A 15,673-nucleotide genomic window follows, 5' to 3' on the forward strand; every position below is an offset into this window, starting at 1 on the left:
GCAAAAGCTAAACGCATAAAACTCTTAGAAGAAACCACAGTTGTAAAATTTGTGACCTCAGATTTAGGCAATGGTTTGTTAGATACAACACCAAAAGACAAGCAAAAAAAGAAAAAAATAGACAAACTGGACTTTATCAAATAAAAAACTTGTGCTTCAAAAGATAATATAAAGAAGTGAAAAGCCAACCCACAGAATGGGAGAAAACATTTACAAATCATAGACTGTTAAAGGTCTAGGATCTAGAATATATTTAAAAACTATTGCAACTTAACAATAAAAACATAAATTACCCAATTAAAACATAGGCACAGGATTTGAATAGACATTTCTCTAAAGAAGATATACAAATATCTTGTATACACATGAAAAGATGCTTGGCATTAGTCATTAGAGAATGAAAATCAAAACCATAATGAGATAACACTTCATATGTACTAGGAGAGCTACAATAAAAGGCAATAATTAAGTATTAGTTTAAATAAGGAAAGACCAGAACTGTCATACAATGCTGGTGAAATATAAAATGATGGTTACTTTGGAAAATAGTTGGGTAGTTTCTCAAAAAGTTAAACAGAGAGTTACAATCTAATTCAGCAATTTTATCCCTAAGTATCTACCCAGGAGAATTAAAAACATATAACAAAAACTTACGCATAAATATTCCTAACAGCATTAATTATTATAGCCTAAAAGTGAAAACTGTCATGCACGTCTGTGTGAAGAGACCACCAAACAGGCTTTGTGTGAGCAACATGGCTGTTTATTTCACCTGCGTGCAGGCGGGCAGAGTCGGAAAAAGGAGTCAGCGAAGGGAGATAAGGGTGGGCCCGTTTTATAGGATTTGGGTAGGTAAAGGAAAATTACAGTCAAAGGGGGGTTGTTCTCTGGCGGGCAGGAGTGGGGTCACAAGGTGCTCAGTGGGGGAGCTTTTTGAGCCAGGATGAGCCAGGAAAAGGAATTTCACAAGATAATGTCATCGCTTAGGGCAAGGACTGGTCATTTTCACTTCTTTTGTGGTGGAATATCATCAGTTAAGGCGGGGCAGGGACTTTTTCACTTCTTTTGTGATTCTTCAGTTACTTCAGGCCATCTGGGCTTATAAGTGCAAGTCACAGGGGATGCGATGGCTTGGCTTGGGCTCAGAGGCCTGACAAAAACAACCCAAAGATTTATTAACTGATGAACAGATAAACAAAATATAGTATATTAAAACCATGTAATATTATTCAATCATAAAAGAAATGAAGTTCTGGTATATGCCATAACATGGATAAATCTTGAAAACATGTCTAAAGTAGGCAAATCCATTGTAGAGGCAGAAGTAAACTTCCTTTCTGCCCTTTCTGAAGGTTCACTGAAATAAAGTCACAGTAGACAGATTAACAGGAGAAAAAGTTTACACATTAATTAATATGTATAACCATGGGAGCCATACAAAATATGAGACTCAAAAAAGGGCCATATGGTTGAGGTTTAAATGTCCTCTTCGTAGGGGAGAGAAAAGTAGGGAGCTGTAACCAATTGTAGAGGGTTAGTAAGCGATTTTCAGAGGAAACGAATGGACTCAGGAGGCAAATATTATTTTGTAAATAATTCTCTTAGGAAACTGAATGGGACTGGCAAGTTAAGGGAAAGAGAGGGGTGGAACTGCCTTGTGAACGAATGTTGTCTTGGTACGTGAAAAGTCTCCTAGGTAATCTCTCCAACCCACCCTCAAAAGAATAGATGAAACTATTAGTCTAACTGCATGTAGTGATGACTTTCATAGTCTCTTCTTTTCTCAGGTGGGTAATCTTTCTGGATTATTTCATGAGATTCCTGTAGAGTGAGTCTTAAGACAATTGCATTTCTTTTGAGAAGCTTCCTTAGTTAGATAAGGAAATTCCAGAGAGAGTCCCTCCTTGCTCTTGAGGTCAAGGGAGAAGAAACAAAAGAGGGTTAAAACATTTTGGGTTCTGAGGCAGCTTCTAAGGTACTCCAACTTCATTTAATTCAAAGTGCTCAGTATGCCAAAGCACCATTGTGTGGGGTATCATTTTCTGAGCCCCAACACCATAAACACTAAGAGTAGTTTAGTGGTTACCAGGGATGACGGCAAGAAGTAATCAAAGGTTACTGATAATGAGCATAAGTTTTCTTTTGGGGGTGAGAGAAATATTCTGGAATTAGATCATGGTGACATTTGCACAACTCCGTGAATATACTTAAAAGCTACTGAATTGTACCCTTTAAATGGATGACTAGTGTATGTGAGTTATATCTCAATTAAAAACAAAAGTCTAGAACTTGACATATAATTCCAAATACTCAAATTAGAAGAGTCTGCTTCTAAGGTAAATAAGTGGAGAGTGGTCACAAGATCTAGAACAGAGGCTATTAGGAGATGAGGAAAATCAGGAATGAGAAGTAGGAAGCCAACTCTTCATATTTTTTTAGGTGAGCAGCAGAGGGAGCCCTTGATAGCAAAGAAAATTACAAAAATAATGTTTATACTTCTGATCATAAAGTTAATACAACCTTTTTACAGAAAATTTGAAAAAGTACCACATAAAGGTAATAAAAACCCACTAATCATTCCACTATCCTAAGAACCACTATTAACATTTCATTGATGCAAATCCTTCCAGTCTTTTTTCTGTGTGTGTATATATGTACGTATATACATATATAGCCAAATCCACCCACAGCTCTATTGTATATGCAACTTTGCCTCTTATATTTTTCACTTCATGTTACTTTTATTTCTTCCAAAGCCTTAAATATTCCTGAGAATGTGGTTTTCCATGCCTACAGATGAACTGTCATTAATTAAACCTATTTTTAGAATTTTTCAGTCACAAGTAACCCTGTAATAAACATCCTTATACCTAAATCCTTGTATTTCCTAAAATTATATCTGAAGCAAGGATAGATTCCTTAAGAAGGAATTATTAGGTCAAATATTGTTTACAGCTTTAAGTCTTTGAATACATACATATTGCCACATTTCTAATCAGAAAATTTAAAAGATTATTATACTTCCACCAGCAGGGGATAAGATTTTCCTTTATCTTGAACTTTTAACCAACTATGTAATTATCAAGGTTTTTTGAAATTTAAAATATTTGTTAATTTAATGGATGGAAATTGGTGTCTTTTATAATTATTTTTAAATAAAGAGTGAGCCTGAAACTTTTTCATGATTTATTGTCTAATTGTTTTCTGCTTGTACAAATTACTTTTTTGTGAATATTGAAAATTTTTCTGCTTAGGATATTTCACTTCTAATCATTGACTTCAGAAGCTCTTCACGTATTAACCATGTTAACCTTTGTCTTCTATTTTGCCTTTTTTTCAAGTTATTCTTTGCCTTATGCTTTTTTAATCATGAGTTTTGATGTATATGTTTATAATTTTTATGTAAAAACATTCTGTCTTCTGTTTTATAGATTCTTCCTCTACCTTTTTGTTTAAAAAGTGCTTCTATACATTGTGAGTTGATGGATATTTACCATAATTTCTTTTACTCATTTGTGTTTTCATATTTTAAAATTTAATTATTTAATTCATTCAGACTTTATTTAGGGATATGATTTGGGTCTCTTCCCTTAAAAACTGAATTAATTTCCCCAGCACTATTCACTGGCATAATCTTTCATTTCTTTCCCTAATTTGAAGTGTCTTCATCAAATACTAAGTTCTTATATATATTTGAGTGTGTTTGGGGACTCTATTCTCTTCTCTCTGTCTAGTTGTATACCAACATCATGTTATTAAAGCTTTATAACAGGTTTTTAACACCTGAAGTACAGTTTACCTTGTTTATAAATCTTTATCGGTTATTTTTATCCACAAACTATTCTAGATAAACCTTACAGTCACATTTTCATTCAAAAATATTCCAATTGGGATTTTGATTAGAATCATATTGGACCTAACAATCAATTTGAGAAAAAGTGACATCATCCAATAATATAAAATATGCCTCAATTTATTCAAGCCTGCTTTCATATTAACTAAAGTTTTACAGCTAAATTGATAGAAGCCCTATGTAAACAAACAAGTTTGTTTCCAGGTTTTATTGTTCTTCTTCTTGCTGGTTTTGCTTTGTTTTTCCCCTATCATAAGAGATCTTTTCCCTCTTTACAATTATTATCTAATTATGGATTTTTTTTGTAGTTTGTATCCAGGTATCATAATGAAACATTAGTTGTAATAGTTGATTTCTTAGGTTTTTCTAAATAGGTTATCCTTAAGAATTTAGAAATTCTCTACATAGTCATGACTTTGGGGTCTCAAAACCAATTCAACTTTTGGAATTACAGCTCTCACGCTTCATAAGCATAACTTCTTTTTCTAAATAAAATCAAAAATTAAATGTGTAAAATGACCACCTAAACAGCACAAACAACTCTGAAACATACAGATTCCACTCCTCCATTTGGCTCTTAAAGGGTTAATACTTACCATGAAGAATTTTTTTTTTAATCTAATAAAAAAATCCAAAATATTCTTAAAGAGGCATTAGCGACTCAAAATGTTATTTGGTTTTATATGGCCTCCAAAACTATAGTGTTTTTAAAAATCAAGCTTATCGAGTTATAATTTACATACAGTAGAATTCACCCTTTTCAGGCACATAGTTCTACACATTTTTACAAGCATATACAGTCGAGTAACACCACCTCAATCAAGACAGAATATTTCTGACACCCTGAGAAATTATCTGTGCTCCTTTGAAGTCAATCTCGTTCCTCTCACCCTCAGCCCCTGGCAATCTCTGATTTATTTCTGTCACTAGATATTCTGCATAGCATTTTTGTTTCTAAAGCTTCCAACCGGAGTCAAAGTTGGCCAGTAGCAACTAGGACAGAGTCCTCTGCTGCTGTTTTGAAAACCACCTTTTCTTTGCTGACAATCAACAGATCAGTCTCCATAGTCAGCAAAGCTGAACTCCAGCTTTAGACACAGGCCAATTCCTCCCGTAAAACTTGGCCTGGCGTCAACTGGGCGGACATGCCCAGACAAGCCTACTGGGGTAGCCACACCCGCAGGAGGGGGTCCTTACAACATGGAGCACCAGTTGCACGCTGTCCCCTTTTGATCTCAGTTCTCTTTTTCAGTTTGGAAGTGTGTGTGTATGTGTGCATGTGTGTGGGTGCATGCGTTGCAGAGCCCCAGTATACTTTGACACGTTTTGTGCATCTACAGTGTGAGTAATACCCTGGAGGGTAGATGAGCCAGCCCCTTCCGAGAAATACAGTAGTCCTCTTTGAAACTCTCCTCCTCCTGTCATCTGATTGCTGCATGGCGTGAGCCTGTGGTGTACTGGTGAGAGCTGGAAGGTATGAGACTGGATCACTCCTACTGAGTCAAAATACAACATAAAAACCTTGGGGGAGGATCTGAGGCTGAGAACCAGCTTCAGAAAAGTATAAGTTGTCAAAGAAACACACTTTTAAGCATCATGTCTGAAGCAGTTAGGACGGTTTTTCACTTTTGTCATTTCTGCTAAGGTCCCCTTTCTCCTCTGATACTTCTTTCCCCAGCTTTCTCCACATGACTTGGGCTGCTTTCCTAGTTCTCTTAAATACTGCTGTAAAGAAACCTATCTGTGGTTTTATGTTACCCCACTGGAGTGTTGTCTGTGAATACAGGGCATAAAAGGGGATAAATTGCCTAACTCAATCCACCCTCGAGGCCTGCCACATTAAAAAGATATACCACGGAACTTGGGTCTGCCCGGAAATGATTGGAAATACTGTGAGACTGCAGAATTTAATGAAAACTCCAAGTCTCACTTGATGCAGACAGGTAACTCTCTGATCTACTCTTGGGCTTATATATAACATTTTATATTTGTCAAGGCCTCTCAGCATTCACAGTTAATAACTAGTCCTGGAAGAATATTTATAGCTTATGTTAATTCTTATCCTGGAAACATGCAAGGTTCAAATAGGTGGGAGAAAAGCACATTTGGGTAGGCTTAAATTCAAACCCACAGGCACACCAACTCTACTATCCACCAAAGTCTGCAGCTGATCAGGTAGGGCCACTTTATTTCAAGCACAAAATATCTGCATTGTACGCTACAAAAAGAAGTTGCCTTACTTATTTCATCAGGTTTTCTCTCTCTCTCTCTCTCTCTCTCTCTCTCCTCTCTCTCTCTCTCTCTCTCTCTATCAATATGCCCTGGTTAATTGTTTACTTGCTTGGCAAATTGCTTAGCACTATGGACAGAAAAAGGCACTAGGTGTTTTTTAAATTGACTCAGAAAACATTAAAATGGAGAAACTTCCATCTGCTTGCTTGGTCCTTCATGGGGAATTCTACCACTTCCCTTGGTCCAGCTCACTCAAGGCCAGTACCATGACAACTCCTGGTTTGAGAATCACTGATTTAAATGGGATTTGACCACATCTGTCCCCACTTGTGGCTCTCTGCTCTGTAGATTTGCTGACTCACAGAGTCCACCGGCAAAGATGCTGACAGGCATGAACTGGTTGCAGGACACTTGGAAGGCATAACGGGACATGTGCCTCACCAGCTTCCTTCAGGTGTTCCACTGAGCCCAAGCATTCAAATTTGCATCTGTGGGAGAGGAAGGGAAGGGAAGGCTCCGGTCTGTGGTGCCATAGGATTCCAGTGATGCCTCTTAAGCATCCCCTACCATTCTCTGATGGTTTCCCACATGCAAAGTGCCAACCTGGTCATGCAACACTGTACACTGTGGTGAACACCAAGCGCCCTCCCATGAGACTTCTGCAGCATTCCAGCACTCTATCCTCCCCCAGCTTCCCGTTTAGGACAGGCCCAGGAGAGGAATGGTGAGGACAAAGTTAAATGTGACTTTTGCTTCATCGTGGGTTCCTTCTTCCCATCCTCCCAGCCATCAGACCTCCTCCTATAAACAGATGTGTGCTCAGATTAGCTACTTTTTGGAAAAACAAGGAAATGATAATACTAGCAAAACTTTATTGAACTAATGTTTGTCTATGTACCAGGAACTGCGCTAAATACATAACATTTATCTCATTCAATTCTGACAAGACCCCTATCCAGACAGGTGTTGCTGCTATCCCATTTTGTAGACGGGAAAACTGTGGCACAGAGGTGAAAAAGACTTACTTATCTGGATATATTGCATCAAAATTCAAGCCGAGGTTCTGATCCTAAAGCCTGTGCTCCAAACTAGAGTCCTCCTGTGCACATTTCATGTCTGGAATTATTATAAAGCATTTTGCAATGACTAAAATAGGCACATGAATGAAGATGTATACAGGTCTGCCTGAGGGGAGGCGTGAAGCCAAAGCCCAGCTCAGCAAGGTCAGAGAATTTCAGCGTATCTCCATGGGCTGCTGGAATTTCGTCTGGGTGCATTTGTTTTTATAAGCCTGGGTACTGCACAGTCACTTAAAAACATGTGCTTGCCAGGGCAGAACATCATCTGATGGCAGCAACCACCTGGTGCTGGCCACGACTGAGGAGGGAACACATCAGGTGAGTGTGGGCCAACCCTTCCAGCACAGAACAGGAGGGTGGCGGGGTGGGATGTTTGATTTTTAGTGGGAAGGATGAGAAAAGCAGTTCTGAAATGTTTTTCACAGAAATAGAAACTAGTGAAATAGAAGCTGGCATTTGACTACTTTAGAGAAAAGGGAGGAGGGTAACAGGGAGGCAAGTGATTGGCTGCTGCTGCCAAACTCAAGAACTTTAAAAATTTTGTTTGTTCCCCCAAAGAAGTGCATGCCCAAACCACCAAGAGAGGGTAAGTGATGACAAGCAGATCTGCAAGTCCGGGCTCCAATCACAGTAGCAAGGACCCTATCTCAAAACAGCCCTGCAACCGGCAAAGTTGTACCCTCTCCCCTCTCCCCTCTCCCCTCTCCCCTCTCCCTTCAGCCCAGATCCCTCCATACACCAAGACTGTTCCAGCTGCGTGCAATAATCAGGCAAGCAACTTCTAACCCAGTCTAGGGGACTCAGACGAGATAACGCTTCATTTTTCTGCAACGCCTTCTTAAGGCTCCAGGGATCTGTACCCCAGGGTGGAGAATGCTTTCCCAGAGGCAGAGCCTGTTTCTCCAGCCCGAGTGTGTGTGCTGCAGAGCTGGGGACCCCACCCTGTATCTAAAGTAATTGCTGGATCTAATGGTGTGGTGCTGCTGACTTCCTTACCAGCTGTAGCTTTCTGTTGCCCGACCCTGTTATTACTGGCTCCTGCTTTATTTCAGGGATGTTAACCTGCTCGTATGTGTCTGCTAGTACCGTGCTGGTAAACTCCATCTTAAAGGCTCTTCAGAGAAGGGCTTTGTGAGTTTTCCTTTTACAGGTCTTTATTGCATATTTTTTCTCCAGGTTCCTCTCTCTTCCTCCTCTCACTCCTTTCTGCCTGATTAGAGCAGGGGATGTTAGCTTTTCTTACGGACACCTTAGTCACATTATATGAGAATATGTTGTTCTAAGAGCCTGCCCCTAGGTCACAGATTCAGACCTGTGGAAACGGCCTAGGCTATTCTGAAATGCTCAGATGGGGTTCCAGCATTCAGCCTCCAGCTAAGCTCCATCCTTGTGAACTGTAAGGTAGAATGAGTAAGTAGGCTAGACATCTAATCCTCCCTGTGCCAGCATCCCACCTGCAGGGCATGGCAGAGAAAGGGGAGCATGGGGACCCAACTCATTCACTATCAACAGGTCTTGTTCATTTCTTTTCTCTAGGAAAAAGCAACACTTCTCTCCATCTGCACTAGGTGGATGCCAAAGGCCCGTTTATTGTAAGCACGCTTTTCTCCTCTGCACAGAGTGCTGTCACTGCAGCCCTATCTGTGCCATGGACCCACACAGTTCAACAGAAGCCCACCAGGGCCTTAGGTGTTCTTTCATCTAAGTAGTTCCATTATCGTCAACCACTACGGTAAGATGTCTACATGGCAAGTTAGTTCAGGCATAAAATACAGTGCGGGCAGCATATGTGGGTGGTCTCCAACCAGTTCTGGTGGCTGCTTGGACCACTTCATAGAGACTTGTTCCAAAGAACAAGGAGAGAGTTTTGTGAAGTGCTTTGGCTCCTACTGAAATGGCTGCTACGAGAGGTTATTTCTCACTGCAGGAGGATTTGGGAATAGGGATAAGGGATAGGAGATTATAAAGCCAGGTTTTAAGTCCAGCCCGTTTTGACCTTTTTTTTTTTTTTTGAGATGGAGTCTTGCTCTGTCACCTAGGCTGGAGTGCAGTGGTGCGATCTTGGCTCACTGCAATCTCTGCCCCTCCAGGTTTAAGCAATCTCTGCCTCAGCCTCCAGAGTATCTGGGATTACAGGCGCATCCCACCACGCCTGGCTAATTTTCTTGTATTTTTAGTAGAGACAGGGTTTCACCATCTTGGCCAGGCTGGTCTTGAACTCCTGACCTCATGATCTACCCACCTCAGCCTCCCAAAGTGCTGGGATTACAGGTGTGAGCCACCGCGTCCAGCCCGTTTTGACCAGTTTTGTGGCCTTGGGTGTTCCTGAAGTACAGTTTCCTCATCAATACAATGAAGGTTGAACACACCCTATAGAACCATAGTGAGGTTCACATTACCCAATGTGAGAAATCGCTTTGTAAACTGGAAAACACCACAAATAAAAAGAGGCTATTGTTATTGGGTTTATTATTCCAAGGCAGGAGAACCAAGGTATAAAAAAGGGAAGTAAGAGTTAGATATCACACAGTCTGAGATGCTGGGAGAACAACACAAGCCTCTATAGATCCTCCTAGGACCTTTCTTCTGGAATGTTCTACGATGACAGTGGTAGAAATGGGGGGCAGCACTGCTTTTGTTAATGATAAAATGGATAATTCTGCAATTCTATCAGCTGTGATAGAACTCAGTCCAGATCATTTTACTGCTAACACTCGAATCACCTGACTAGTTATCAGCTCATTGGAAAGAGAGTGTAGTGTTAAGAGCATGGACCATGGGACCTGGCTACCTGGATGTGAGCCCATCTCTGTGTCCCTCTAATTAGACAATTAGAAGTAAGTGACATGACTCATCTGTGTTTCAGTATACCCATTTATAACATGGAGATGATAATACTGTCTACTTCATAGTGTGAGAATAAAATGAAAAAGAAATGGAAAGTACTTCAAAAAACTTCTGACATGTATTAATAGTAAGCTAAGTGTAGCTACTATTGTTTTCCAATAAAATAGCCCACTCTTAAAAATAAAATGTGTGTTCTAAATTGTAGGAGGAGATGGATTCTTCAGGCACGATGGAGAATAAATCCATTCCCTCTTCCTCCACTCTAGCGTGAAGGGTCTGCCATGCCAAAATAAGTTAGATTACAGAGTCCGGTGGAGCTAATATAGTGTGCATATGTACTTTGATCCTGGAAAGAAAGAGTGGCAACATTTCCTCTTGCTGGCAGAGCCCAAAACTAGATTAAAACAGGCAGTGTGGCTGAATCTGCGCTCCTGCATCAACTGCTATGTGACTGGGGATGCCTGACTTCTCTCTCTGCCTCACTTCCTAAACTTGCAATAGAATAACAATAGTATCTGCCCTCTAGGGTTGTTGTTTAGAGCAGTCACTGAATAGCTACATAATACAATTCAGCTATTATTGTTATTAGGATACCATTTGCCATTTCCCAACTTTGTGATTCAGGATCTTGAGAAATTGCATAAATTTCATCTTTCAAGTTAAAGTAGAAGAACCAAAACCCAGATAAATGTAACCTAAAGCCATATGTTTTGTTAAAGACAAGGAAAGGAAATGCCATATCATTATAATCATGTTGTTTGGTCATACAGTATGACAGTATCTACAATCATCAATTCATGTCACTTTTTAAAAAATTACAGTGGGTTATTTGAATTAGAAAGCATTTCCATACATGAAAGCTTAATCCCCCTTAGACATTCCTCAATGTTTACAAATAAACTGACCTGGCAGGCATGGGTGTTCCTAGTCTTTGTGTTTAACATCAGATGTGGACGATAAGGGTAATAAACAATGCCTACTGATTCTGGTCATTCTGAAGTGCCACTTTTTTTTTTTTTCAATTTCACTAGAGCTTGGCACACCTTCATATTTAGAAGCAATGTATCTTCAAGGATCACTCATCAGAATATTTGCACAAACTCATAAGTGGCAAGAACTGAAAATGTCTTGTGATTTTCAAAGTTTTAAAATAGTCCTACGGGACTGATGACCTCAGGCAGGTCAGCCATCGAGTTTGGAATCCAACAATAAAAGTCATAAAGTGAGTCAACTGAGTCAGAGAGGATGCAACAGTATTATTTTTCTCTGCTGGCTTCTCTAGTAAAGCAAAAGTTTTGGTGTTAGGGCTGTCTCTGCAGATAGGCAGTTTGGTTTCCAACATGCTGGGAGTGTTTCTGGAGAACGCTGAAAAGCAGAATAGGCCGCCAGAGTCCAGGAGCCGGTATCAGTAAAGTTAGCACAAGATTTAATAGACTAGAACATACCTGTCCAATCCATTTCTCCAGCCTGATAATCCAGGGCAATTAAGAGAAATTGCCCTGGTATTTTTAGCATTTTTAAAGTTTCATCTGAGCAAACACAGAAATGGATAACTATGTTATCCAGACCTTACAACTGTTTGTTTTTGAGACTCTAAGATTAAACTAAAGACCGGCCCAGCACAGCAGATATGTTTGCCTTGCCTGAGAGGAGACAGAAACTTGGGAAGAAACAAGGGTCTTTGGAGTTACTGGGCTTCCACGAGGATCCTCAAGGTTTGCAAACACCAAATGGACAGGACTCCATCCCTGACGTGCAGGCCAGTCCTACCTCCTTCACAATGACGTGCTGACATCATGGTGCAAATTTGCAAACCTTTTCTGCCTTATTAAGAAAATTATTCAAACATAGAAAAATGCAAGGGTTAAAGCCTTGCTTTCATAAACATAGCCTGTGTGTGTTGCAGGGTGACTTTTAGATATTATATGGAAAATTGCAGTAAAAAGTGCTGAAGTAGCCCATTCCGTTCCATTGAATTGTGGTCATCCCAGCCTTAGTAAATTAAAATACATGATGAAAACCCAATCTAAGGACATCAGCTGCTATGTACTAAATAAACTACACATCCCATTTAAAAAGCATTTAAAATTGTGTCAAGCGGGGCTATGCTGGAGGGACTATCATTTTAAAATCATTTACTGTACAACCATACATTTAAATTTTAACTTGAAGCTAAATGTTGCAAAATTAAATCAATTTTATTTGATAACATGAGGCAGTTTATACTCTTTAATTTGGGGGTCGATGGAGCCCCTGGCACAGTCTTGAATTTAAGACCCCTACCCCACAGGAATAGTTAACTCTTGATCCTAGCACACTCTCTCCTCCTGGAAGAGTTATTTAAAGTTAGATGTGTTTCTTGCTGTTTTTTTTGTTAGCCACTTTTCTATCCCAAGCCCAGCAAAGACATTCAATTCATCCCCCCTATACCTCTCATTCTTTGTTTCTCTTTCCTCCCTCCCCTCTCTCCTTCTCTTTTTCTCTCTCTCCCTCTGAAGTTTCTAAATCAGTTCCTACAGCTTCCGTTTTCTTTTTCTAAAATTAAAAACGTGGCTTCTGGCTATAAAACGAATCTCCCACCTTCAGCAGCCCCAGTCCCCAGGGACTGTTACTGGCGTGATCTGTAAATTAACAGGAGTCACTTAGAGCCCTCAGTTAGCTTTTAGTCAAATATTAGCAGCAGTGTAATCTGCGGTTGTTACTTCATTTAATGCCCGTCAGCATTTTTTTTAAAGAACATGTTCAGCAAATCCTTGGCACAGGCTGTTTGAATTCCTTACTCTTCCCTTCCCCCACCTTGACCCAAATCAAGCTAAATGTATCTGAGTAGAAGCTTGCTAATATTTTTAATTTGCTAGTGTAGTTTTCCTTCTTGAGGAAAGTAAGAAGAGTTTGCTTTCTGTGCCAATCCAACTACGTCCTACTCAGAGGCCTGGGCTTCATGTCCCCACCGCACCTTACATCAAAGCGGGTAAACTGTAAATTTTAGGGTTTCTGTTTCTTGTTGCTCTGGCAGTGATCTGTGAGTGATGTAAGATGGGAAGCATCCTCAGAGTCCCATTTGGAGGATGCTGGTGTGGCCCCCCTGAAGAAAATCCATTGAAAACAAACTTTGAAGTGCTGCCCAGTAGAGAGCTAAAAGCTGAACATATCACATCATAATTCATACATAACTTTGTGTGTTTTGAATCTTCCTTCTCCACAGCCACCACCTCGAATGTAAATAAATAGAGCCCTGGCCTTCCTACAGGGCTCTGGTGCTCCTTTCATACGGTGAGATCCATTTAGATCCAGCAGGAGAACTTCTCTAAGTAGGAAGTACTGATCTCAAACAGCACAGAGGAGGCTCCTCTCCAAAGAAGAGTGAAGCACATCGTTAGAGAATAAGAACACAGGGGGAAATTAAGAAGTGATCTTCAAAGGCTACAATGAACAGCTCCTCTCTGCTTTCACACACTGTACAAGAAAAGACTTCCTTCAGTTCAGGAGGCTTTGGTTAACAGCCACATTCTCAATATTCTGAGTTTCAAGGACAACACAATAAATGTCACGGTGGAAACCTCATGCTTTTTCAGGTGATATAATCCAAAAAGAATGTGTACATCTCAATAGTATAAAGGACTCTGAATCAGCCAGGGCTCAACTTGCTATTCTCTTCCCTTCCTGCAAGACTTGACCTTGAGTTTCAGTGTCTCTCAGCCATACTTCTGCTTCCTGGTAACTAGAAATCAGGATTCTCTCCCATTTACTACTAGGGAAAACCCTACTGCTAAGGACTGTAAACGTCGGGGGATCACCCTGAGTCTCACAGATGGCACTTGAAGAGGAGCAGTGTGGAGACACAGGACACGAAGAAGGAAACAGAGACCCTGAGGACAGAGGCTCATCCGACTACTGCAAATGAACAAACACCAAAACAGGCATTTTTGCACTTTCAGACAGGGAGTTCCAGGACTGAGTGCACATACAGTCCATGGTTAGATTTCCAGGAAAGCCTCAGTGAGGGGCTGAATTATGTGCCATTAACACAAGATGCAGCCATCGTGGGAATCAGCATATCTGTCTGAGCCCAGGTTATAAGTGCACACTGATGATCTACGGTTGGGGGCCGATGTCACTGTCCTGTCACAGTCCTGAGATCTCCAAAGCAGCCCAGGTGACACATATGTCCCTGTCTTTGACTCTCCTCCAGGCCAACTCTGTGATATTACTATCAAGGCTCCAAAATGTAGCTGTTTTGCTACATAAATTATGAATAAGTTCTACAAACTTCTTGAACCATCTGGAAAGTGCTCAAAACACAAGACTGCACAGACAAGGACTTTAAGGCTCAACTCACTCCCAGGTGGTATTAGTAGCTCTTCTCAGCAAGACCATGCACCCAGGTCCCAATAGCACTATTGAAAAAGACAGGTCTGCTGTAGAATGGGTCCTCCTTTTTGCTATTTCCACTGCTGAGTGCCCCCATCATGGGCATGCAAGATTTCTTCTGCCATTTTCCTTTCACAACTTGCATCAACTGCCTCTGCGATTTCCCTGTCTTGCAGTCTCAACCCAACTTACTTAACAGCACTAAGTGTTCAGTTCTTATGGACAGTGTATGCCTTTAGTCTTCCTCCAAGAAGAGTGCTTGACAAACATAAAATGGAAATCTTAGGAATGCTTTTACACTGTTGGTGGGAATGTAAATTACTTTAACCATTGTGGAGGATGGTGTGGTGATTCCTCAAAGATCTAGAGCCAGAAATACCATTTGAACCAGCAATCCCATTACTGGGTATATACCCAAAGGAATATAAATCATTTTATTACAAAGATACATGCACGTGTATGTTCATTGCTGCACTGTTTAAAATAGCAAAGACATGGAATCAACCCAAATGCCCATCAGTGATAGATCGGATAAAGAAAATGTGGTACGTATACACCATGGAATCCTATGCAGCCATAAAAAGGAATTAGAGCATGTCCTTTGCAGGGACACAGATGAAGCTGGAAGCCATCATCCTCAGCAAACTAACGCAGGAATAGAAAACTAAACACTTTGTGTTCTCACTTGTAAGTGGGAGCTGAACAATAAGAACACATGGACACAAGGAAGGGAACAACACATAGTGGGGCCTATTGGCAGACGGGGTCGGGGAGGGAGAGCATTAGGACACAAAGCTAATGCGTGCTGGGCTTAATACCTAGGTGATGGGTTGATAGGTGCAGCAAACCACCATGGCACATGTTTACCTCTGTAACAAACCTGCACATCCTGTACACATACCCAGAACTAAAAATAAAAATAAAAACAAACAAAAACAAAAGAATGGAAATCTTTTTAGAAAAATGTGTCATTGAATTGGAGGTGGAATCCATAATGATCAACAACAATAAATTCTTTTCTTCTCTATGAGGTCATCTCCCTCAGTCTGTGTGTGTGTTCATGGGTGTGTGCCGTGCCGGGTCCCCCCTTTCCTCAGCACATTTGTGCATGTGTTTGTTTACTGAGCAGTGCCCAGTTTGTGAGGCTCCCCCAAAGGCAGCCTCAGTCTGCTAGTGCCTGCCCAGGACCCTGCCCTAGTCAATGAGAAATCAAACAAACTGGCTGCAATAAGCCGTTTACACCAGTTCTCAAAGAGAAAACTTTGGGCCCATTCCCAGAAGGCCAGGCATG

At 40.6% G+C, this 15,673-nt stretch overlaps 2 long non-coding RNA genes across 2 annotated transcripts in view; one reads left to right on the plus strand and one right to left on the minus strand.

The window, feature by feature from the left end:
* Positions 1 to 6,688: 6,688 nt before the first annotated feature.
* Positions 6,689 to 15,673, minus strand: part of LOC117063234 — a 244,373-nt gene continuing 235,388 nt past the window's right edge. Inside the window, exon 6 of the long non-coding RNA XR_004428825.1 lies at positions 6,689 to 6,886. This is a non-coding gene — a long non-coding RNA (uncharacterized LOC117063234). The remainder of the gene's footprint in view (positions 6,887 to 15,673) is intronic.
* Positions 7,312 to 13,708, plus strand: LOC117063235. Its single transcript, XR_004428826.1, has 3 exons — positions 7,312 to 7,482; positions 8,701 to 8,756; positions 13,217 to 13,708. It is a non-coding gene; the product is annotated as an uncharacterized LOC117063235 (long non-coding RNA).

This window comes from Trachypithecus francoisi, unplaced genomic scaffold (assembly GCF_009764315.1).
Source record: "Trachypithecus francoisi isolate TF-2019V2 unplaced genomic scaffold, Tfra_2.0 Lachesis_group18, whole genome shotgun sequence".
NCBI lineage: Eukaryota > Metazoa > Chordata > Mammalia > Primates > Cercopithecidae > Trachypithecus > Trachypithecus francoisi.